The sequence below is a fragment of the Dendrobates tinctorius genome, unplaced genomic scaffold, assembly GCF_039654945.1.
Source record: "Dendrobates tinctorius isolate UK_male_01 unplaced genomic scaffold, ASM3965494v1 ptg000245l, whole genome shotgun sequence".
NCBI lineage: Eukaryota > Metazoa > Chordata > Amphibia > Anura > Dendrobatidae > Dendrobates > Dendrobates tinctorius.
This window is the reverse complement of record NW_027361912.1, coordinates 10,178,735-10,205,429: the sequence shown is the minus strand read 5'-3', so window position 1 is coordinate 10,205,429 and position 26,695 is coordinate 10,178,735. Positions and strand designations below refer to the sequence as shown.

Below are 26,695 nucleotides of genomic sequence, written 5' to 3'. Positions count from 1 at the left end.
CCATAAAATACACATTGCTTTATTAAAGTTCATACAAAAGACACAGACAATTCTAAAAAGAGATGGATATTCAATTTAGATACCACACGTACATATGCCTACATGCAGTGTTCAAAAGTACATAAGGGGATACAATCATGTGTGTTCAATACATTTGAAAAGTCATAGTAAAATGCAACTTGTATAAATTGAAGGGGGCACCAAACATGTGGCCTGTACAAAATCTACACTGCAGACAAATACCACCAAATTAAATATCACCAGTAAAAAGATGAAAAAACTCTCTGCAAGTTATATGTACCAATTACTAAATTGTATCTGTGCAAATCGGTCGCCCTGGTGGAGTAGTGCGATTTTTATGAATCTTGGGTATAAAGTATATGCACGCCACCTTAGGGAATTCAGGTACGAGGTTGTCCTTAAGTTCTCGACTGATCAATCCATCCAGAAAGGCTTGTTCCAAAATCATTTTAATTTCTTAAAATTTATCCCCAGACATCCCTCCATTACATATAGGAGATGGAGCAACCTCCGGGATAAATTAGTTCATAGTTATCATGGTGGCCAAAAACCTGAGAAAATATTCGGGTCAAAGGGTCCTAAATGGGGATTTTTTCCCTGCAGAGAATGCATTGCATGTCCCAATATGATACAGGCATCTTCCTTCTTGTCCAGTGATGGTTGCAAAACATATAACATCACCCAGCACATCACCTCTAATTCCTTTGGTATAGTGTACTATGCCGTGTGCCCATGTGAGAAAATATATGTTGGCATGACCTCTAGACCTCTAAAAACTAGAGTAAGGGAACACTATAGGGATATTAAAAATGCCCTTGAGATTGAGGACAACACTACTCTCAAACCAGTCCCGAGACATTTTAAGTTATTCAATGATAGTAATCCTAAATTGCTCAAGGTCTGTGGTATTGACAAAGTCTATATTGACCAGCGTGGTGGAAATTGGAGGAAAAAACTGGCTCAAATAGAAGTTGAGTGGATATACAGGCTGGGAACAGTACAACCAAACGGACTCAATGAGGTTTTGAGCTTTGCCCCTTTCTTGTAAGTGTTTGTTTTGGTCTACGTGTTTTTAATGTTTTTAATTCTCAGTTTTATTTTAGTGTATCGTCCTTTCTAATATCCTGTGATTTTTTCACGATGCATGGATGAATTAGTTGAGGCATTACAGACTCAAGCAAGCGGATTGGGAAATTGTTACGGGTCAACAGACACTGGACAGCATTCCAAAGGAATCAACCTATATCTATTTGGAATTGATAGGAAACCTGAATGATCTGCAGTTGTGTTGGATCTGGACAAGCATAAATGTAGAAACTTTCCTGTTGGGAATTTTTATATATTTGCATGTGTATATTTTTTAACATGTATTTTGTACAAATGAACCTTGGAGTGGTTGGTCCCCTACCATGTTTTAGGATATGATCTGTAGAATTTCTGAGGATCGGTGGATACCCTTGGTTGCACTGATCTCTCATATATCATGGTTATGCGATCTACGTGTTCTATGCATACGTACACGCAGTATGTTTATGCAAGAGGGACCCCTGATTATTGGTACAATCGATATAATAATATTAAGTTCATTTAATTTTTGTGGGATTATATCATGTACATTACACATGTAAACCTTGGAGGGGTTGGTTTCCTCACCATGCTATATTATATGAGCCGTGGGACCTTTTAATATACTGAGTACTGATCTCTCATATATCATGGTTATGTGACTAATGTGCCTTATATATTTGCACATGCAATGTGTTTATTATTGGTGTAAATGACATAATAATACTGATTCCTTTGAATGTTTCCCCCTTCCCCTAGCAAAGTAGCGATCTGTGCACACTCTGCGTAGATACGTTCGTTGGATGGGCCGGGACCGCCTCTCTGCCCTGACACGTCGGGCGGAAGAGTGGCTTGGCCATCCACGACGTCATCCCGCAGCGTGGTGCGTTGCCTTGGTGACGCGCCTTTCCTGGCCTGACCCTGCCGCCTCCTCATCATGACGAGTCTGATGTGGGAGTGGCTGGATGGCCAGGAGACGCGCTCCATGATGACGTCACACGTCGGGCGCTGTGCGATTACAGTTTCACACATGTAAGAGATCTGTGTGATTATGTCATTATATATGTCCATGCTTATCTTGTAGCCTCATTCACTTACTTCTCCAGGACTAAGCTAAGGCGAAACGCGCATCGGAGATTGCGATATTACAGGTCATATGCTTGCTACCTTACTTCCTAGGGGTTGTTGCCACACATTTGGGATAAGGTGACTAATATCATGTGAGCACTTAAGCTGGTATTTCAATGCTTTGTGTCTTGGCACTAGTTACATTTAATCCCTGTTACACACTGTCATATACCTCCGGTGTCATTTGATTAAATTGGCATGGCACCGTTGCCAAGTACTACACTATAAGCTCTCTGTTTGTAATCCTAAATTTATTTGCACAGATACAATTTAGTAATAGGTACATATAACTTGCAGAGAGTTTTTTCATCTTTTTACTGGTGATATTTAATTTGGTGGTATCTGTCTGCAGTGTAGATTTTGTACAGGTCACATGTTTGGTGCCCCCTTCAATTTATACAAGTTGCATTTTACTTTGACTTTTCAGATGTATTGAAAACACATGATTGTATCCCCTTATGTACTTTTGAACACTGCATGTAGGCATATGTACGTGTGGTATCTAAATTGAATATCCATTTCTTTTGTATGAACTTTAATAAAGCAATGTGTATTTTATGGCTATATACTTCCTTGCTTAAATTTGCTGATGACACTAAGCTAGGAGGGATAGCTAATACTAGAGAAGAGAGAGAGAGAGGATTCAAAAAGATATAAATCAACTGGAGCAGTGGGCAGCAACTAACAGAATGGTTTTTAATAAGGAAAAATGCAAAGTACTACATCTGGGCAATAAAAATGATAAAAGCATATACAGAATGGGAGGAATAGGGCTAAGTGACAGCACATGTGAAAAAGACTTGGGTATACTAATAGATCACAGACTGAATATGAGTCAACAGTGTGATGCAGCAGCAAAAAAGGCAAATGCAATTCTAGGATGTATTAACAGAAGCATACAGTCTAGATCACGTGAAGTCATTATTTCCCTCTACTCCTCTTTGGTCAGACCTCATCTGGAATATTGTGTCCAGTTTTGGGCACCACATTTTAAAAAAGACATCAACAAACTGGAGCAAGTTCAGAAAAGAGTGACCAGAATGGTGACCGGTCTGCAAACCCTGTCTTATGAGGAAAGGTTGCAGGATTTGGGAATGTTTAGATTGCAAAAGAGAAGACTGAGAGGAGACTTAATAGCTGTCTACAAATATCTAAAGGGCTGTCACATTGTAGAAGGATCAACTTTATTCTCATTTGCACATGGAAAGACTAGAAGCAATGGGATGAAACTGAATGGGAGGAGACACAGATTAGAAATTAGAAAAAACTTTTTGACAGTTAGAGTGATCAATGAGTGGAACAAGCTGCCACGAGAAGTGGTGAGTTCTCCTTCAATGGAAGTCTTCAAACAGAGGCTGGACAGACATCTGACTGGGATGATTTAGCGAATCCTGCTTTGAGCAGGGGGTTGGACCAGATGGTCCTGGAGGTCCCTACCAACTCTATCATTTTATGATTCTATAAGAACACGTAGATTTATTCTACGGGAAAATGTGCTGGAAAAAAAATGACATGTTTCAAAACATTCCATATTGCATCTTCTAGGGGAGAAATTATATCGACTGCTCTATAATTCAGAGAAAGAGGGATTACATGTGTCACTATACATCAATGGTTGAACTCAGGATTACTGTCTGTTGCCGGATGTAATGATGGCACTTTGCAAAATAACGAGTAAACGCTATAGATCAGCTAAGGATATGTCAACATGTCCAGTAATCATCAGTTAGAATGGATCCAGCAGCAATCCATTGACAAGAAAGCTGCTCAGATGCAACTTTTTTTTCCGTCAAAAAAATGATTTCAACTGGATCTGTTTTTTTAACATTGAAGTCTATTGAAAAGGAATCCAATAAACAGTAATTCATATTTCTTTCCTTTGAAAAGGATTTGCTTTTTCACTTATTGGATCAAATGAAAGTAATAGAGATGGCTAAATAACGCATTATGAAACGGTTTTCCATAGACTTCAATTAAAATAAAATGGATCCAATTTAAATAATTTTTTTTAGACTGACAAAATTGTTGCATTAGTAGAAAATTGCACGCAGCACTCCAATATGGAGACTTATACTGGGCACCTAACCCCAAGTGTAGATGCACCCTCAGAGAAGTCCCAAGGAGGCCACTTGGCAAAATACATCAATAATGCAGATAGACAGTGTCCAAAATCAGGTGAAAAAATCCCCCAAACTTATTTTATTCTGCCCTAGATGTGATGTTTCAGCCTGCCATAGGTCTTTTTCAAGCATACTTGTAAAGGACTTAGGCAAGACCAGATGCTCGAAAAAGACTTATAGCAGGTCGAAAGGTTGCATCTATGGCAGAATAAAATACATTTTTGGGATTTTTTCATCTGATTTTAGATGCTGTCTATTTGATTTATCGACAAAAATGTTGTGTCTGTTGTGGTTTTTTTTTCAATGGATTGCTGCTGGATCAATTTTAATAGATGTTTACTAGATATGTTAAAGTAGCCTAAACATTCTAGGAGATATCAGCTCCGAAGCTTCCAGAATTATTAACGCAACTTTGGATTTTGATAAATCCTGTAACTCAGGTTAAGAGCAAGGTAAGGAGTTATGGGTGTCTGCAATACATGCTAAAATATTCTAATACAAAAAAAGTAAAAAGTAAAGTCACATGTAAAGCCTGTGAAAGTGTTAAAATCTTAACAAAGAAGCTATGTCCGAAGAAATTTAAAGTCTGTAATACTTACTGTCCGACAGGATTTTCGTGAGTGAACCTATAACGGAAGAAGCTTTGCTTATATGCATGTGGAAGGTGACGTTATCTTGGTGGTTGCATAAAATGACAATATTTGCTCACCCGCTTGTGCCAAGTATTATCACACATGTAGTAATATCTATAAACAGGTAAATGTTGTATATTCTTTAAAAGCATTGTTATGTAGGATCCAACAAGCCTTTTGCTTCATGCTTAATATTTGCCTTACACTTTTGCTCGGGATTACAATTAGTGATAATATTTAGAACATGTTGGGTTTGCAGGTCAATAAAATTATCATATCTTATTACAAATGATATCTCAATCCAACAGGAGCTCAAAATAAAATGTATCTAGAGGGATAAATAGACCTCATTGTGCTCTATGTAAAAGAACAAAAACTCTTTTATGATAATTCAAACAATACCATAGTAATCTAAGAAATGAAACTATCAAAAGAACAAAAAATTGAGGGCAAATATGATCATATTTGTATTCGAAGGCTGGTTTGGTTTGACTACAAAAAGTTTGGAGAGGGTGAGCTATCAAGGCACACCTTGAGAAACAAAGCTATCCAAGACATGATGGCTCCTGTTCTTGCTGCCAATACCAACACTGGAACTGGAAAAAGGCAGCAGGCAAAACACACAATCAGGGTTGCCAACTTTATTTTTTCCTTTTTTCTGGACACTTCTTAAAAAATCTTGAGCAGACTGCTTTATTTGTGGATACATTTGATGATCATAATAAATCATTAACATAAGTGATATACTGAATGTCTACAGACCAATAAATACTAATAGGCCTGGACTGGCCCACAGGAGAACAAGAGAATCCTCCGGTGGTCTCCTCTGCAGGAATGAGCTACCACCCTCTAATATGAGCAGCACTTGGCACAATATGCTAATATGCTTGAATCACTATGAACAGACAAAGGAGACATCTTATTCATGTATCAATCTGCTCAGTTCATTCATTATATATATATATATATATATTTGTGATTGAGGATAATATCACATTTGGTTGTAGCTGAAAAGGTAGGCCTTGGAGTTGGTTACTGGTGGGCCCCTGGCACCCTAGACTGACACTTAGACTATATAAAGACATGAGCTGCAATCACTGTAAACTGTAAAAGGGCGATAAATACAGTCATAAAAATCTGTATAAGTTCATCCAGCTGTAGAAAAATCAAGGACATGTTAATTTTTTTTATGGTCGGGGAAAAAAATGGTCCTATTTTTATGGGCTGTCCTGGAATCTCTGGACGGTTGGCAACCCAGCACTCAATGCCTATCATTCTAGAAGGGAGCATTGTTATAGAGGATGCAGAGGTAGCAATTGTCATGTGAGAGCTCACAAAGGTCCTCTGTCAGAAAAAAAAGACTATTCTATTAAAAATGACACATGATCCGATCGGGGCCAGTGTGGATTGGGAAAAACAGGAGACAGCAGCCAGTAAGTATTAGCGATGAGGAAGCACTAAAATGCTCGGGTGCTCGTTGCTAGTGTCGAGCAAATTGGAATGCTCGTTTGCTCGACCTCAGCAATGAGCCCAATGTAAGTCTATGGGAAAACCGAGAATTTTTGCCCTGACCCGAGGGGGTCATTTTAGTGTCTAAAAAGGTCTGACTCCCAGCTCACAGCTGTGAACAATGTCAGAGTGTTATGCCGCTTTTACAGGCGCACACTGAAATATACAAAAACAAAGCCAAAATGGGTTTTTCTGGGAAATACGTTAAGGAACATCCTTTCCAGGGTAATGATTTGCATGTAAAGCAAAATAAATAACAAAAAAAATGTACGTCCACCACTTGGGCTATGTTCACATGTAGCGTTTTTTATGCATTTTTCAACAGTAGCATTGCTTTCAACCAATTCAAATGCATTCACTGGGAAATATCATTTTAACATTTAACAACCTTAGCTGGCCATAAGGTGTGTGACACATCATCAGACACATCCTGTTTCATTTATGAACGAGGGACTCTGAAAGTCACAAATCTTATTTTTGTAGTGCATCAGGCGTCATTAATATTCTTAAAGGGGCATCAGCTGGCTATGCTTTGTTGTTCCCATTATTAAACAGTGGGTCTCCTATACTGTTATTGCCTATGCAGTGACTGTCTGGGCTGACAAATTAGGACGGACCCCAATACCTCTTTGACGAGAACAACAGGAAGGCCTCATGAAAAAATATTCCTATTATAAGAAAATGGGTCTCCCATAGTGTTTGTTTATGTATTTAATGCAAGGCCTGCCTTGCGCCAAAGTTACATGCACTCCAATAAGACTTTTAACAGACGTTCTGGATGGCCACATAAAACCAAAGTTGCCATTTTTTTATTTGGTACTGCCATACTGTTAGCCTATGCATTGAATGTAATGGCTGCCTTGCCCCAAAGTTACAAGCACCCCAATAATACTTGTAACAGATGTTCTGGATGGCCACATGAAACCAAAGTTGCCATTTTCTTCATTTGGTACTGCCATACTATTAGACTATGCATTGAATGCAAGGCCTGCCCTGCCCCAAACTTACACGCACCCCAATAACACTTGTAACAGACGTCCTGGATGGCCACATGAAACCAAAGTTCCCATTATTATGATTTTTTTACTCCCATAAAGTTTGCCAATGAAGTGAATGCAAGGCCTGCCCTCCTCTAAAGTTGCATGCACCCCAATAACACTTGGAACAGATGTCCTGGATGTCCACATGAAACCAAAGTTCTTATTATTTTTCATTTGGTACTGCCATACTGTTAGCTTATGCATTTAATGCAAGACCTGCCTTGCACCAAAGTTACACACACCCCAGTAACTCTTTGACCCAACGTACTGGATGGCCACATGAAACCAAAGTTCTCTTTATTATGATTTTTGTACTCCCATAAAGTTTGCCTATGAAATGAATGCAAGGTTTGCTGTTATGATTACGTCACCGAGGAGGATAGCCGGCAGAAGAAGCTAGGCAACCAGAAAACTAGAAAGGTTGGTAACTAAGCAGATTGCAAACCCATAAAACTAACAACACAACTAGAATTAGGCGTGGGACGTACCTACGATGCCCTAGACGCCTCGGCACAGCCAAAGAGTGAACTAAGCCTAAAGCAAGAAAGGGGAAAGCTAAACTGCCCCGGAGTAGAACTCCAAAGGAATATATAGCCCCCAAACATATATTGCCGGTGAGACAAGATAAGGCACAAACACAGGCAGAAAATAGAGTAAGCAAATGATGAGGCCCAAACTGTCTAGATAGAACAGGACAGGAAAGATACTGTCTGCAATCATGCAAAAAACCCTAAGAAAAATCCAACACATCTGATATGCAAAAATACTGAGGCCACATGACCTCTCTCCCACTAGATCAGCATTCTGGTGTGAACTGGAAGCAAAACAAAAGATACTGATATAACAGGGGACTCGCAATACTGAACAGACTGACATAAGCTGTGACATATGGAATTGGGTCCAGCACTGGTCCCAGCAGGGAACAATGCTGAACCCACACAGCAAAGCAGAGAAAGGAAAAAAACTTGATCAAATGCAAAAAGATTCCAGCAAACAAATAACTTATCTGAATGATGCAGGACCAAGCAGGGGGCAAGCGGACTTCAAAATGCAGGGAAGAAAACCAAATCACCAGCAACAACTGAGGGAAGCTTGCTGACTTAAATCTTCCCAGTCTGTAACATCTGACCTCCAATCATCCTCTTCAGGTGATTGACTTCTGTCAACCCGACCAGCTCCATTATCAGCAGCAACCACCAGAGGGAGCCCAAACTCAGAAGTCAGGTCACAAGTGTTCACAACAGTCTGCCCTGCCCCAAAGTTTCACGCACCCCAATAACACTTGTAACAGACGTTCTGGATGGCCACATGAAACCAAAGTTGCCTGTTTTTTCATTTTGTACTGCCATAATGTTAGCCTATGCACTCATTGCAAGGCCTGCCCTGCAACAAAGTTACACACACCCCATTAACACTTGTAACGCACGCACCTCAATAACGCTTTGAATTGACGTACTAGATGGCCACATGAAACCAAAGTTCTCATTATTATGATTTTTGTACTCCCATAAAGTTTGCCTATGAAATGAATGCAAGGTCTGCCCTGCCCCAAAGTTGCACGCACCCCAATATAATTTGGAACAGACATTCTGGATGGCCGCATGAAAACAAAGTGGCCATTTTTTTCATTTCGTACTGCCATACTGTTAGCGTATGCATTGAATACAAGGCCTGCCTTGCCCCAAAGTTACACGCACCCCAAAAACACTTGTAACAGATGCTCTGGATGGCCACATGAAACCAAAGTTGCCATTATTTTCATTTTGTACTGCCATAATATTAGGCTATGCATTGATTGCAAGGCTTCCCTGCAACAAAGTTACGCACACCCCATTAACACTTGTAACAGACGTCCTGGATGGCCGCATGAAACCAAAGTTCACATTATTATGAATTTTGTACTCTCATAAAGTTTGCCCATGAAGTGAATGCAAGGTCTGCCCTCCTCTAAAGTTACACACACCCCAATAACATGGAGGAGGGCCTCATAAACAAAAATTCCCATTAAAAAGGAGCAGGTCACCTATACTTGTAATGCCCATACACTTTAGTATGGTCTGACAAACGTTTCCCCCTGGGGGTACACATCTACATAGTGTGTAAACTTTTTTGTTTACAGGCATCATAAACACCCTTGAAAACAATAATGTGGTTTCCCACACAATTGCTGTTGGGAAGGTGCAGGTTTTTAGCATAAATATGGCGGACAAGTCATTGGATGAAGTGATCAGGAAAAGGGGCATGGTGATGGCAGGAATGGGAATGTACAGGGTTAATAACAGGGGGGCTATAGGAGGTATGAGATCCAGGATCAAGCCTACAATGATTAGTCGTTTACCCACCACCAATTACCAGAATGCGTTTGATGCCTGTAAGAAGATAGATGTAACATCCACATCTAAAGAAGCTTGGCATAAAATACCACAGTGAGAAATAAGTTGCCAAAGATGCCGCATGTGTCTGTATAATGGGTAAAGCGCAAGATGCTCGTGAGATGCTTAATTCTAGAAAGCTGCAGATCAGTGTTGGAGGAAAACCAAACAAACTGATGGATGCTCATGAAAAACTAAGGTTTAAGAGGAGTGCACTGGCCGTAACTATCAACACACCCGTGGCACAAGGTTCTCCATCTTCACCCATACATATTACCAAGAATATCCATATTTCACAGCCGAAAACTATTTGTTCTGGTGTAACGAACACTGCTAAAGGAATGCCAATAAAAATTGTTAACCAAGACCCCCGGAAACAACAGATTTCCTCTTTACAAGATATGGATGATGATGGTATTGATGATGACTTGAAACTTTCCCACATCTCCACCAAGAAGATGAAGATCACAGGTGCCAACAATGTGCAAAAAAGTCTGTGAATGTCTGGAAATTTATTTTCTCTTGGTCAAACTTTATGTTTTACTAAAGTGGTACAGAATGATGCATATACAGCTCACATGTCTATGCAGCATGAGATTTCGACAACTTTATTGCACATAAAGGCTCTGACCAACATGGCACAGACACTTGTCACAAAGGAGGCCTGTTCATCAGTGGGACCAACTCCAAAGAAGTCTGTATTTAGCCCTTTAGAAGGCAAAAAAAATGACCATTAATAACTTGCATCCAAGAGTCACAGAGGAAGATATCGTGGAGCGGTGCCTTGAAGTGCACCTGCTTGTTGAATTCTGGAGTTGCAGAGGTTGTGTTTGTAAGAAAGTTAGGTGCAGTTGATACCTACAAAAAATACAACAAATACCTAGATGGACAACTAATGAAATGCAATCTTCCTTTGAATGGTAGTATGATAACATCAGACCAGCCCATACTTCTAAGATTAAGTGACACCCCATCAAATAAGGAAGGTGAATCTAGATTAAATACAACTTCCTCCTCCAGTGTTGCTTAAAATCCTCCAGCTGACATTGATCCTGATACTATCTTAAAAGCACTCTTTAAATCCTCAGGGACATCAGCAGTCATCAAACCACCTGCATTTAAGATTAAGCTTTGATGACATCAACACAACTTGGAGAAGATGATGATGGTTGTAGTAGTTGGTGTGTTTGAGTCCCAGTCATGAAGCAGCCTTAAGAATTTGAAACAGAAGTCGTTTTACTGAAAGTAATAGGGCAAATTATTATTTACAAACAGCAGTAAACTGATGTATGGGATTACACTCACGTTTGTGTATCAGCAGACAGGCAGATGTTAGTAACCTCTGGTTTTAATTAAGTCTGAATATCTCATCTTCAGCACTGTGCTCTGTTTCTTCCCTGAGGTAATTCTTCCTCCTAGAGGTGCAATGGTAGTCTTCCTCATATGAAGACTTTTAACTCCCTTTTCATGCCAGTACACATTTTAAGCAAAGCCGGAAGGGAGCAAATAGGTAATTCCTTCACCTACAAAATGGCCTCGTCTTATCAAAATGTCTGACCACCAAAGGCCACTTCAAATTTTAAAACTCACTCCCAGGACTTGGCTCATCCCCCTTCTATGTTATGCTAGAGCTGCTGTCATTGGCTGAGTGCCCTGAGGCATTTTTCAAGAAACTTCTACATATTAACCCCTTTACCCCGGCTTGTGTTTTGCATGTTTTTGCATATTTCCCATAAGGGATGGGAGCATTGCTCTAGAATCACTGCGTTGAGAAACATGTGATGGTGTCTCCGCAGTGTTGGATGTTGATCTCCATGAGATCATTCATCCTCATTTTACACAGTCTTTTACTAGGCATTGCTCCTGCTAGCCAGTTTCCTACTCCACACTGATGAGGTGTGGGGTTTCCTGAATACCTTGAGTGTTGTCTCTTGGCCTTCCGGCATCGCCACTTCAGTGGCTTAAGCCGGTCGCTGCTTTTGGGAGACAGCCAGGAAGTTTCGGGGAGGAAATCCTTGGAGTTGTGGATGATGTGAGTCCGACTTCAATTCTCTGGGACCGGTTATAGCCGGGTCAATAATGGATTCAGGATTGACATCGCTGAAGATAAGAAGTTGCATTTTTCCTTGAGATATTTGGTCAACATGGTGTTTTATGACATCCTGAAGATTCAGAAGTCTGATATTATATGCCTGCAGGAGTTTAGGAGAGAAGGCAGGTATGTACTGGTGCTATCTTCTATGGCGGCTTGCCAGAATTTGTTTACTGCCCTGAAAAATGGAGTGGCAAATCCTTTGCTGGAAGGTCTTGCCTTTACTGTGCTGTACTCTAAGGGAGATCTCCCTTGTAGTTTTCATGCACAACCCTTTTGTTTCTCTGGAGGACATTGCTTTATTTTTGAAAAGACATTGCATTTATGTTCAGTACTCCCACAGGGTCCTGAATGGAGAAGGGCTCTGGACTGGGAAGTACAAATTTTTTGTGAGATTTGGGATGGATCCCCAAGGCCCGGGAGGCATCCATTACCCCCCTCTTAATTTTTCAATTGGGATAAATACTGTTTTTTTGTTCTTTCCAGATGCCCCGATGTATTGCAGGAGGTGTAAAAATTTCGGGCATACCCAGGATAGTTGCAAGGAGATGCCAACTTGCAGGAATTGCAATGCTTCTGGCCATATGGCAAAAGACTGCACAAATCCTGTTATGTGTAATGCTTGTGGTGAGGAGGGCCATAAGTATCGGGACTGTAAGGCCAGGATCAGTCCTAGGTCTTACGCTGAGGTCTCAGGTGGGGCAGCTACACCCTCTGCTGCTGTTGTTGACATTCCACAGGTTTCAGACCTGGAAGTTATTGAGGAACCTGAAATAATGGATGCACATGAGGAGGCCCTGCCCCAAACGGAGTCTCCCAGCCCAGAGGTGGCAGTTTTGGAAGCTACTGATGTTGAATGTGTGAGCTCCCTCATCAGTCTGATGTCTGTGGGGAGGGGGAGTTGGAGAGTACTCTTGGCAATACCCCCAGTGTATCTTGGTTTGCTACTGAGGAGGAGTTGGCCAGTTGTGGAGATCAAGGTGACTTCACTCTTGCGAGGTCTTCTGAGGACGAGGAGTCTGGAACTTCCTGTAAGAAGCCCAGAACGGATTGGGCAGACCCCAGTGAAGTTGGTTTAAGTCCGGTAAGTGAACGTAGTTACCCTCAGAATGCCTTCTCTCCAGACACCAATGCATTTTTAGGCATTCCCGCAGACGTAAACAGATTCGAGGCTTTGCAGTTCCAAATGGAAGACGAAAACGGCTGAAGAGGAAGTGGCGTGTTTGTCGTCATGTAAATAACACAGTCATGTTATGGCTCCCCAAGCTGGTTGGGGCATTGTGTCCCTGAATGTCAAGCAAATTAGATCTAAATTCAGGAGGGCAATCGTTCTAGATTATATTAAACAGATGAATGCTCACATCTTTTGTCTTCAGGAATGTGGGATTGTGGATGCGCCAAGCGATAAGGACTGGCCTTACGGACAGCATGTATGGTCTGGCTCATGTGTTAATAGGAATGATGGTGTAGGGATATTAATGGGTAACAGGGAGTTTAGATTGCTACACGGTGGTAGAGGTAGGTAGATGTATAATTGCACATGTTAGCTATAGGGGGTGGCGGGCTAGAATTATTAATGTGTACTGTCCATCAGGACACGACAGGAAAAAGGAGCGTCTGGCTCTTTTGGAAAAATTAAGTTTGTTTCTTCCGGGCAAAATGCCTACAGTTTTAGTTGGAGAGTTTAATTGCATCACAGAAGGGAATTGTGACATAACTGGTAAAAAGTTATCCGATCTTATTTCTGATTTTTCCCTTCTAGATGCTGCTGCTCTGAAATTTGGCATCCCACCACCGCCAACGTACCATCCTGATAGGGGTGGTATTGCATCCAGGATAGATAAAATGTTGTTTTCCAAAAATATGTTGTGTATGAATTTTGAACAAAATGCTGTACCTTTTTCTGATCATGAGTGTTTGAGAGGTGTGTTTAGTGCGATTGATGACCGTGTGTATGGGGGTGGGGTTTGGAAGCTGAATGTAAGATTGTTAGAAGATGAGGATGTGATGAATGAATTAAAAATAAAGTATAAGGAGTGGAGAGTATGTAAGAGGGATTTTGCGTGTGTACTGGAATGGTGGGACTGGGTTAAGGTGTGTTGCAAAAAATTCTTCAAAAAGTGGGGCTATAAAAAAGCTGCTATTTATCGGAGTAGATTTAATGATTTAAACAGGCGCTTAGACTGGTTAAGGAAGTGTGGAGAAATTGGCATGGATGTGTCTGATCTGCTGGCTGAGACAAAGAGTGAATTAAAGAGTGTTATGGATGAAAAAGGGAAAGAAATCATCTATCGCACCAAAATAGAACATCTTGAGAAAGATGAAAAGTGCACGAGGTTCTTTTTCAAGAAAATGAATGGGAGAAAGGCTGATATGGATAAAATCCTGGATAGGAATGGTTTGTGTGTGTCAGGTGACAATGTGATAAAGGAGGTGAATAGGTTCTATAGCAAGTTATATGATAAAAAATGGATTGATTCTGGTCTTGTTTCAGAAGTGCTGAATGGGTTAGAGAACAAGTTGGATAGTGGAGAATGTGATATTTTGAATGAGGATGTAATTATGGAAGAAGTACAAAATGTGATGAAGAGTGCTAAAAAGAATAAGACTCCAGGTAAAGACGGCTTGCCTGTAGAATTCTATGTGAAGGCGTGGGATTTTCTGGGAGCTGATTTGACTGAGATATGTAAGTATATGTGGGAGAGTGGTCAGTTGTGTGAATCAATGAAAGAGGGGGTGGTTGTGCTTGTGCATAAGAAAGGTGAGAGAAAGTGTTTAGCGAATTGGAGACCTATAACATTGCTGAACGCAGATTACAAAATCTATAGCAAATTGTTGGCGAATCGTATGCGTGAGGTGATTGGTAGTGTTGTGGATGAGGATCAAGTGTGTACTGTGCCTGGGAGAAGTATGAGTGATAACTTATTGTTATTAAGGGATTTGATTGGAGACTGCATGGGAAGGAAACGGAAGTGTATGGTTCTGTCAATTGATTTTGAGATGATTTTCCATGGGGGGTCTAGTTTCCAAAATGGTGTCATTTGTGGGGGGTGTCCACTGTTTTGGCACATCAGGGGCTTTCCAAACACAACATGGCGTCGGATCTCAATTCCAGCCTAAAAAGTCAAATGGCGCTCCTTCCCTTCCGAGCTCTGCCATGTGCCCAAATAGTCGTTTACACCCACATATGGGGTATCAGCGTACTCACGACAAATTGCACAATAACTTTTAGGGTCCTGTTTCCCTTGGGAAAAAAAAAATTGGGGTTGAAAAGATCATTTTTGTGGAAAAAATATGATTTTTTAATTGTATGGCTGTACGTTATCTGTGAAGCCCTTGTGTGGTGAGCACTTTAAACCCCCAAGGGCTTCACAGAAGTTTATAACGCCCGGGCGTGAAAATGAAAAAAAAAATCACAAACATAATCTTTCAGTCCCCAATTTTTTTTATTCTCTCAAGGGTAACAGGAGAAATTGGACCCCAAAAGTTGTTGTCCAATTTGTCCTGAGTACGCTGATACCCCATATGTGGGAGAAAACTACTGTATGGGCACACGTCGGGGCTCGAAAGGGAAGTAGTGACGTTTTGGAATGCAGACTTTGATGGAATGGTCTGCGAGTGTCATGTTGCCTTTGGAAAGCCCCTGATGTACCTAAACAGTGGAAACTCCCCACAAATGACACCATTTTGGAAACTAGACCCCCTAAGGAACTTATCTGGATGTTTGGTTAGCACTTTGAACCCCCCCAGTTCTTCACAGAAGTTTATAACGCCCGGGGGTGAAAATAAATAAATCATATTTTTTCCACAAACATGATCTTTTAGTCCCCAATTTTTTTTATTTTCCTAAGGGTAACAGGAGAAATTGGACCACAAATGTTGTTTTGAAATTTGTCCTGAGTAGGCTGATACCCCATATGTGGGTTTAAAACACTATTTGGGTGCATGGCAAAGCTTGGAAGGCAAGGAGGACCACTTGACTTTTTCAACGCAGAATTGGCTGGAATTGAGTTCAGACGCCATGTTGCATTTGGAGAGCACCTGATGTGCCCAAACAGTGGAAACCCCCCCAATTCTAACTCCAACCCTAACCCCAACACACACCTAACCCTAATCTCAGTCCAAACCCTAGCCCTAACTCTAGCCCTAACCCTAACCCTAATGGGAAAATGGAAATAAATACATTTTTTAATTTTATTATTTTTCCCTAACGAAGGGGGTGATAATGGGGGGTTTGATTTACTATTTATGGCGGGTTTTTATGTTTGGCAGCTGTCGTACACTAAAAGACGCTTTTTATTGTAAAAATAGTTTTTGCATCACCACATTTTGAGAGCTATAATTTTTCCATATTTTGACCCATCGAGTCATGTGAGGTCTTATTTTTTGCGGGACGAGTTGACCTTTTTATTGGTACCATTTTCAGGCATGTGACATTTTTTGATTGCTTTTTATTCCGATTTTTGGGACGCAGAATGAACAAAAACCAGCATTTCATGAATTTCTTTTGGGGGGTGCGTTTACACCGCTCTGCGTGCAGTAAAATTGATGAAGTGGTTTCATTCTTCAGGTCAATATGGTTACAGCGATACCTCATTTATGTCTTTTTTTATGTTTTGGCGCTTTTCAGCGGTACCATGGGTATTTATATCCGTCTTTTTGATCGCGCGTTATAGCACTTTTTGTTCGGCGGTGTGATGATAAAGCATTATTTTTTGCTTTGTTTTTTATTTTTTAAGGGGTTCGCTAAAAGGGATAACTAATGGGACAGTTTTATAGGGCGGGTCATTACGGACACGGTGATACTAAATATGTGTACTTTTATTGTTTTTTTTTTTAATTTCCAAAAAATGAACTTATTAAGGAATATTTTTTTTTTATTTATTTAGCCATTTTTTATAAATTATTTTTACACTTTCTTTTTTTACTTTATTATACTGTCCCAGGGGAACATCACTGTCATGTATGAGATCGCTGATCTGACACATCACAGATCAGCGATCTGACACAGGCACTGCAGAAGGCTTTCTCATGCCTGCGCTTTGCAGGCACTGAGGAAGCCAGCTCCCTGCAGGCCCCCAAAGGTCAACACCACCATATTGGATCCGGGGACCTGCAGGGAAGGAGGCCCCCGCAGCAGCGCTGCACATCTCACTGCTGCGGGGGTCTCAGGGAAGCACGGAGGGAGCCCCCTCCCTGCCGATGCTTCCCTAAACCCCCAGTTCACTGCGATCATGTTTGATCGCAGTGTGCCAGGGGTTAACGTGCCGGGTGTCAGGTATGATAATCAGCTGACACCAGGCCGCGATCACTCCCGGGCCCCCGTGAGCGCCGCTGATCGCTATGATGTACTATCCCGTCCGTGGGCATAAGGGCCCGGGTCCCATGGATGGGATAGTACGTCAGATGTCAGAAAGGGGTTAAAAGAGAGCTGGGTCACCAGATAAAGTCTGGGAGGAGACGATGAACCGTTTTTGTGCTGCCTGTCAACAGGTCTCACAATGTATATAAAATTCCCAGTCCCCATAAAAATTCACAGCCTTTATATGACAACACACTATATATCCGGTATCCGATAGAAATGGCCACTTTGTGGGATACCACACATCCTCCACGTCTCTTTGGACACCACCGCTAGAACGTCTGAACGTCTTTCATCATGCAACAGCCACATTACTGTTTTCAAGGGTGTTTATGATGCCAGTAAAATAAATGGTTATGTAGGTTACTAGCAGGTGCGTAAGGATGCAGTGACAAGCAGGAGGCAGAGCAAGTTTTAACAAGTGTTTTTTTATATAACAAGAGGAAAAAAGATAACAATGCTTTCCCCATGCAGGGAGTTGAGGGAGTTGATGAAGACAAAATGCACAAAAGTGTTGCACGGGCAGATATGTGAAAGCACAGTATAATGCGGTGACAGCCTGGCTTCATCTGTCAACACTGGTAAAAAAATCAGAGCAGCTAACGGCGGTAAATGGGAAAAAATAAAGTTCAACTTATCAGACTTGTCATCCGGAGGGAGGTAGTTGAAAGATCCCATGATGGAACCACAGTTGAGGAAGTGGTCCTGGATGTACCGGAGGCACTGTCTCTGGGCGGCAGCGAAGAGCCTGGGAACTTTTGATGGGCCGCTTTATGTCCAGGTACCAGTGTCCGTTGTTTCAACGAATGAGAAGGAGGGTTCTGGTCTCAAGGCCACAGCTGCAGCTGTGGAATTGAAGTCTCTGACATGGGCTGTGCACCCTACGCTGTCAGCCATCAAGCATTGTGCATTGTGGTCAGCGTTTCCTTCCTGTGGTTGCGTAAGGTTGGCGTCGGGCAGAGGTAAGTGGTCACTGGAGCTGATGCTGGATGCTGAGGATTACACACTCAAGCGTAGTCTGCAGTCGGTCAGGGAGGGAGCAAACCTTCATCTGCCGCACCTCCAGTCTTCCTGCCAGAAGCCCCGGGTTCATGCGCCCAGCCCTTTTTATAACAGACCCGCCCTTGGCACTTGGCAGCAGGGGTTCCAGATCTGTCCTGGTCAGATTCTCTGTCCCCCCTGCAACACTAGTGGCAGTGCCAATGGTTCCGGACCAGAGACACCATTGCCTCTATTGTTCCGGTCCTCCCTCCCACATTTTCCCACTCATTTTGCTCGCCATTCCATGGGCTAGGATTTGCTGGGAGCGTTAGAAAACTTTTGCCTTTTCTGGAGTTGCTTCTGCCATACGAATCGGTCTTGCCCATAATGTTTTGGGGATTGCCAGCTGTTGATGGTTAGGAGTGTTGTAAGCTGGGTGGAATAGTGAAGCTCTCTGGGTAGGTGGAATTTGGCTGTATGGTGGGGGATCCGGAGGTGTACTCTTCTGGAGGGCTGTTACTTGGTGCGAGGACATTCTCTTCTTCCTCTTCTTCTTCTAGAACTGCTGGAGTCAGCTTTGGGGTCTTGGGACCTGGCTCTGGTCATGATGGGTCTTCAGATAAGCAGGGCCATAGCATATTTCAGTGCACAATCTGAGTAATGCGACTCCCTTTTTCCTCAGACTGTATTTCATAGACAAGTCCCTCAAAACTGACTTGTCGCTTCACCCAATAAGGTTCCTTCTCCCAATGGTGTTCCAGTTCTGAGGATGTTTCTCTCTCATCAGTACTCGATTTACTACTTGAAGCTCAGCCGCCCAGTAAGGGGCCTTTCTGAGGGTTCTAGCTCCCGTAGCCTTGTCTACACCAGCCAATGCAGCGTCAGTAATCGGTGCCGATGTTCTCGGACCCAAGAGGAGACCTCCACTCATGGACATTTTTCTTCAGGATCAAACTCCAGCTCAGTGATCCCTTTTCCTTCATGACCGAACAGCAGCGAGTAGGAGGTTTAGCCAGTAACTCGATGCACACAATTATTGTACAGCCAAACCAGTTCGGAGACATATTCAGGCCAACGGGCCTTCCTCCAGGGTTCTTAGCATTTGAATCATAGTACGATTGAATCTCTCACAGGCTCCATTCAACTGCGGGTGGTATGGAGTAGTCCGAGACTTGTCTATGCCATACAGGCGATGTAACTCCTCCATTACCTTCCCCATGAAGCAGGCACCTTGATCCGAATGAATCTGCTTGGGACAGCCGTAGTTTTGAATAAAATTCTTGCAGATGACTCTGCAGCTTGATCTCGAGTGGGAGTCACAACGGCAAACTTTGTGAAGTGGTCAATCATCACTAGCCAATGCTCATATCCCTGGTGAGCTGCTCTGATGGTGAGATAATCTATCTTCAGGAGTTCCAGGGGAGCGACTTTCGTTATAGTCTGTACGAGAGCTCTTTATTTAGGTGGCTTTACCAGTTCACACTGTCAAAATTTCCTGCAGGCTTCCTCAACCTCTGTCCGCAGTCGAGGGTGGTAGATGAATCGTTGCAACCACCAGAAAGTTTTCTCCAAGCCAAAATGCACTCCACCTTCATGTGCTTCACTGGAAGTTTCAGGAAGTAGTGTTTCAGGTGCTGCTACTTGCCATGGGGCAGACATCAATTTTTTTTTTAAGGGGTTCGGATCTCATAGCTTCAGGGAAGTTCTGTTATTAATAGGCCTCAGTCATAGTAGTCACTTGGGAGCCTCTGTCCACCAAACATCACACAGCACACCCCTCGAATTCTGCTCAGATCAACGGGCACATTGAGACTAAATTTGTGGGACTTCCACTACTTCCCCATATCTGTTCTAGCTCCAAGCGGCTTCCCCCCAGCTCAAAGCCCTCTAGTTTAACAGGTGGTGGGGTTGGCTCCTCATAACAGGTGAGGGTGTACTGATAACAGTGAATTCTGGGATCACGACGGGGCTACGCTCCAGAGTGATTTGCACCAGCTTCAGCCTTTCTCTTAACTTTCACTAACTCTCGTTTTATGTCCTGCAGTTCTTTCCTCATCTCTTCAACCTATTGGGGCTCGGCCACTGCACTCACCGTTGCTTCGGTGCACTGAGCCTTCACCACCGGGACTGCCATCCCCTGCTCCTGCTTCTGCCTGTGCGCCTTATTCCCTATTTCAGAAAATGTCAGGCGAGGATTCACCCATACACGCTCCCACAGGGCCTGCTTTGTCAGGGTATCACGCAGTCCAGCCAGAGGTATCGCAATGTTACATCTATGGGGTCCACTCCCACACAATCCTTCCTAACAATGGCGGTATGTAGCTTTTGCAGAGCATTCATATATCGAGTCACTCTTTCATCCTCCCTCTGCATATGGCTGAACAGGCGACCCCTAGGTTCCCCTACATCAGTCGGGTCCCCATGAGTCTCCTCTAGGATCTGCAGAACCTTGCCGAAGGTGTCAAATTCTCTAGGGGTCTGTAACATGACAGAGTCCCTGACACCTGTCAGTAGTGCGTCAGTCTCATATTCTGAAGTTCGTGAGTTCGATCCTCACATGGGGCAGTGGTCTCCTCTTTTCTGAAGAGATTTTTTTACCAACTTAGAACTTTCCCTTTCAGTTCTAAAATGTTTCTGATAAGTAAGGATTTGCGAACCCAAATGACAGACAGGACACATGGGTTGTTGATTCTCTTGACACTTTTGCTGTAAAAGGGGGTAGTTGAGATTGATTTGAGCTATGAAACCAAATTAAATCTTTTGCCAAAGGTCATCACAATGAACGGACCAAAAGCTGGTGTTCAGAATTTTTGACAGCTAAGAGCAAATTCTACCTGAAATACTTTTGTCTGAAAAACACCTGTCAGTCTTTGAATGTTGGCGGCAGTACAGAAAAAGGTGCATTCTCATAGCGGGATTCGAACCCGGGCTGCCTGGGTGACAACCAGGAATCCTAACCACTAGACCATATGTGAAAAAATGCACAGCCTTTTCAGTGACAATCTGAAAAAAAATAAGTTTTCTACTTGGCACAAAGAACATCTGCAGTTCATTTCGCTCAACTTGCCTCGTTAACACAGTAGTAAGCAAATCAGTTTCATAAGCTGAATGTTGAACGTTCGATCCTCAGACGGGGTACTCGCCTCTCATTTTCTCAATCGATTCTGTCTCCATCTTGGCTAGAGAGCCACAGATTTTTCCCATTCAGTACCAAAACATAACCAGTTGAAACAAGGTGGATAGCTCTAATGACAGACAGGGAAAAAAGGGTTGCTGAGTCCCTTAAAACCTAGGAGTTAAGAGTGAGAGATAAGAATAGTTTGAGATTTGACCTCAAATGTGATGTTATGCAAATAAATATCCAAACGCTGTGGTGGTCAGCATTTTTGCAGCAAAGAATAGTTCCTACCTAAACTGATTTCATCTACAAGGTACGGGGCAGCTTTCGAATGTGCGTACTAGTTTCAAAGGAGTGTCACTCCCATAGTAGGAAATAAACCAGGCAACCAGGGATAACATAGTAACATAGTTAGTAAGGCCGAAAAAAGACATTAGTCCATCCAGCTCAGCCTATAAAATTCTGTCAGAATAAATCCCCAGATCTATGTCCTGCTAAAGAACCTAACAATAACTGTAAGATACAATATTGTTACTCTCCAAGAAGACATCCAGGCCTCTCTTGAACCCTTCAACTGAGTTCGCCATCAATACCTCCTCAGGCAGGGAATTCCAGATTCTCACTGCCCTAACAGTAAAGAATCCTCTTCTGTGTTGGTGGAAAAACCTTTTTTCCTCCAGACGCAGAGAATGCCCCCTTGTGACCGTCACCTTCCTTGGTATAAACAGATCCTCGGAGCGATTTTTGTATTGTCCCCTTATATACTTATACATGGTTATTAGATCGCCACTCAGTCGTCTTTTTTCTAGGCTAAATAATCCTAATTTTGCTAATCTCTCTGGGTATTGTAGTTCCCCCATCCCCTTTATTAATTTTGTTGCCCTCCTTTGTACCCGCTCTAGTTCCATTATATCCTTCCTGAGCACCGGTGCCCAAAACTGTACACAATACTCCATGTGCGGTCTAACCAGAGATTTGTACAGAGGCAGTATAATGCTCTCATCATGTGTATCCAGACCTGTTTTAATGCACCCCATGGTCCTGTTTGCCTTGGCAGCCGCTGCCTGGCACTGGCTTCTCCAGGTAAGTTTATCATTAACTAGGATCCCCAAGTCCTTCTCCATGTCAGATTAACCCGGGGTTTTCCCGTTCAGTGTGTAATGGTGATATTGATTCCTTCTTCCCATGTGTATAACCTTACATTTATCATTGTTAAACTGCATCTGCCACCTTTCGGCCCAAGTTCCCAACTTATCCAGATCCATCTGTAGCAGAATACTATCTTCTCTTGTATTGACTGCTTTACATAGTTTTGTATCATCTGCAAATATCGATATTTTACTGTGCAAACCTTCTACCAGATCGTTAATAAATAAGTTGAAGAGAATAGGTCCCAACACCGACCCCTGCGGTCCCCCACTGGTCACAGCGACCCAGTTAGAGAATATACCATTTATAACCACCCTCTGCTTTCTATCACTAAGCCAGTTACTTACCCATTTACACACATTTTCCCCCAGACCCAGCATTCTCATTTTGTGTACCAACCTCTTGTGTGGCACAGGTATCAAACTCTTTGGAAAAATCAAGATATACCACATCTAATGACTCACCTTGGTCCAGTCTATAGCTTACCTCTTCATAAAAGCTGATTAGATTGGTTTGACAGGAGCGATTCCTCATAAACCCATGCTGATATGGCGTTAAACAGTTATTCTCATTGAGATAATCCAGAATAACATCCCTCAGAAACACTTCAAATATTTTACCAACAATAGAGGTAGACTTACTGGCCTATAATTTCCAGGTTCCCTTTTAGAGCCCTTTTTGAATATTAGTACCACATTTGCTATGCGCTAATCCTGTGGAACAGACCCCGTCGCTATAGAGTCTCTAAATATAAGAAATAATGGTTTGTCTATTACATCACTTAGTTCTCTTAGTACTAGTGGGTGTATGCCATCCGGACCTGGAGATTTATCTATTTTAATCTTATTTAGCCAGTTTTGCACCTCTTCTTGGGTTAGATTGGTGACCCTTAATATAGGGTTTTCTTTGTCTCTCGACATTTCACCTAGCATTTCATTTTCCACCGTGAATACCGTGGAGAAGAAGGTGTTTAATATATTAGTTTTTTCCACATCATCTACAACCATACTTTCCTCACAATTTTTTAATGGGCCTACACTTTAACTTTTGATTCTTTTTACTATTGATATAGTTGAAGAACAGCTTGGGATTAGTTTTACTCTCCTTAGCAATGTGCTTCTCTGTTTCCTTTTGGCAGCTTTAATTATTTTTTTAGATAAAGAATTTTTCTCCTTATAGTTTTTTAGAGCTTCAACGGTGCCATCCTGCTTTAGTAGTTTAAATGCTTTCTTTTTACTGTTAATTGCCCCTCTTACGTCTTTGTTTAGCCACATTGGGTTTTTCCTATTTCTTGTCCTTTAAGGGATTCAGAAAGAGAATTGGAGGGATCCAATGGCTGGATATCCTTAAAGACAACAATGTCCAGGAAGGATGGGAAATCTTGAAAAATGAAATTCTCAAAGCACAGTTGTTAACAATTCCGAAAAGAGGGAAGAATAGGAAGCATTTAAGGAAACCAGGATGGATGAACACAGAACTTAAGCACATGCTAAAAAGGAAGAAAAAAATGTTTATAAAATGGAAAGAGGGAGGCATATCTAAAGAAGAATATAATGCTGTCTGCAGAACCTGCAGGGCACAAATCAGATTAGCTAAAGCTGAAAATGAATTGAGGCTTGCAAGAGATGTCAAAAGCAATAATAAAGGATTTTGGAGATATGTCAAAAGTAAAAGAAAAGTCAAAGATGCTGTAGGATTTTTACAGGATGAAAATGAAGAAATGGTAAGACAGGATGTTGAGAAGGCTGAACTTTTAAATTCCTATTTTGCATCTGTTTTCTCTCAGAAAGGAAATGTAACATCAACTGTTCTTCACTGTCCTATTAAGGGAATAGAAGAATCCAGGATATCTATAAACAGAAAGATAGTGAGGAAACACTTAGCTAACCTAAATGAATTCAAGTCTCCAGGTCCAGATGAATTACACCCCAGAGTACTGAAGGAGATAGCAGAAGAAATTTTTGAACCCCTCTCCATAATCTTTGAAAATTCTTGGAGAACAGGAGAAGTGCCAGAAGACTGGAGAAGAGCAAATGTTGTTCCTATCTTTAAAAAGGGGAAGAAGGTGGACCCAGGCCGGTGAGTCTGACTTCTATACCAGGAAAGATCTTTGAACAAATTATTAAACAACATGTATGTCAGTACCTGGATAAGAATGAAGTGATTCAGCATGGGTTTGTAACTAATAAGTCATGTCAGACTAACTTAATTTCCTTCTATGACGGAATCACTGATTGGGTGGATCAGGGAAATGCTGTAGATATAGTATATCTTGACTTCAGCAAAGCATTTGACAAAGTCTCTCACACAATCCTTATTGAAAAAATGACTAAGTATGGAATGGACAAGGCAACTGTTAGGTGGATTCATAACTGGCGTAGTGATCGGACCCAAAGAGTGGTCGTAAATGGCTGCACATCCAGTTGGAAGAATGTCTCAAGTGGGGTACCACAGGGCTCTGTCCTGGGCCCTGTATTGTTCAACATCTTTATCAACGATTTAGATGAAGGAATTGAGGGTAAACTGATTAAATTTGCTGATGACACAAAGCTAGGAGGGATAGCTAATACTAGAGAAGAGAGAGAGAGGATTCAAAAAGATATAAATAAACCGGAGAAGTGGGCAGCAACTAACAAAATAATTTTTAACAGGGAGAAATTCAAAGTACTACATCTGGGCAATAAAAATGAAAAAAGCATATACAGAATGGGAGGAATAGGGCTAAGTGACAGCACATGTGAAAAAGACTTGGGTATACTAATAGATCACAGACTGAATATGAGTCAACAGTGTGATGCAGCAGCAAAAAAGGCAAATGCAATTCTAGGATGTATTAACAGAAGCATACAGTCTAGATCACGTGAAGTCATTATTTCCCTCTACTCCTCTTTGGTCAGACCTCATCTGGAATATTGTGTCCAGTTTTGGGCACCACATTTTAAAAAAGACATCAACAAACTGGAGCAAGTTCAGAAAAGAGCGACCAGAATGGTGACCGGTCTGCAAACCCTGTCTTATGAGGAAAGGTTGCAGGATTTGGGAATGTTTAGTTTGCAAAAGAGTAGACTGAGAGGAGACTTAATAGCTGTCTACAAATATCTAAAGGGCTGTCACATTGTAGAAGGATCAACTTTATTCTCATTTGCACAAGGAAAGACTAGAAGCAATGGGATGAAACTGAATGGGAGGAGACACAGATTAGATATTAGAAAAAACTTTTTGACAGTTAGAGTGATCAATGAGTGGAACAAGCTGCCACGAGAAGTGGTGAGTTCTCCTTCAATGGAAGTCTTCAAACAGAGGCTGGACAGACATCTGTCTGGGATGATTTAGCGAATCCTGCTTTGAGCAGGGGGTTGGACCAGATGGCCCAGGAGGTCCCTTCCAACTCTACAATTCTATGATTCTATGATTCCCACAAGGTATAAACAGTGCCTATTAAGGATGTTCTTAAACATTTCCCATTTATTTTCTGTATTCTTATTTCTGAGGACATTGTCCCAGTCAACCAGATTAAGGGCATCTCTAAGCTGCTCAAACTTTGCCTTCCTAAAGTCCAGTGTTTTGTGACTCCCTGACATGTCCCCCTAGCGAAAGACAAGTGAAACTATACAATATTGTGGTCATTATTTCCTAGATGCCTAACAACCTGCAGATTTGTTATTCTGTCAGGTCTGTTAGATAGTATTAGGTCTAAAAGTGCTGCTTCTCTGGTTGGATTCTGCACCAATTGTGAAAGATAATTATTCTTGGCTATTAGCAGAAACCTGTTGCCTTTATGGGTTTCGCAGGTCTCTGTTTCCCAGTTAATATCCGGGTAGTTAAAGTCCCCCATAACAAGGACCTCATTATGGGTTGCAGCTTCATCTATCTGTCTTATTAGTAAACTTTCCATGATTTCTGTTATATTTGGGGGTTTGTAACAGACGCCAAAGAGAATTTTGTTACTATTTTTCCCTCCATGTATTTCGACCCATATGGACTCCACATCCTCATTCCCTTCGCTAATATCTTCCCTTAAAGTGGACTTTAGACAAGACTTTATATAAAGACAAACCCCTCCTCCTCTCCGATTTTTGTCAACCTTTCTAAACAGACTGTGACCC

The 26,695-nt window shown here is 41.8% G+C and overlaps 1 protein-coding gene across 2 annotated transcripts in view; it reads right to left on the bottom strand.

The window, feature by feature from the left end:
* Window positions 1-26,695, bottom strand: part of LOC141060815 (lysozyme C-1-like) — a 67,331-nt gene that overhangs the window by 21,985 nt on the left and 18,651 nt on the right. The window contains exon 2 of one of the 2 annotated variants that reach the window (XM_073557194.1): window positions 4,934-4,960. The exons of the other annotated variant lie outside the window; for it this stretch is intronic. The gene's annotated coding sequence lies outside the window, so the exon portion shown is untranslated. The remainder of the gene's footprint in view (window positions 1-4,933; window positions 4,961-26,695) is intronic. 2 annotated transcript variants of the gene reach the window in all.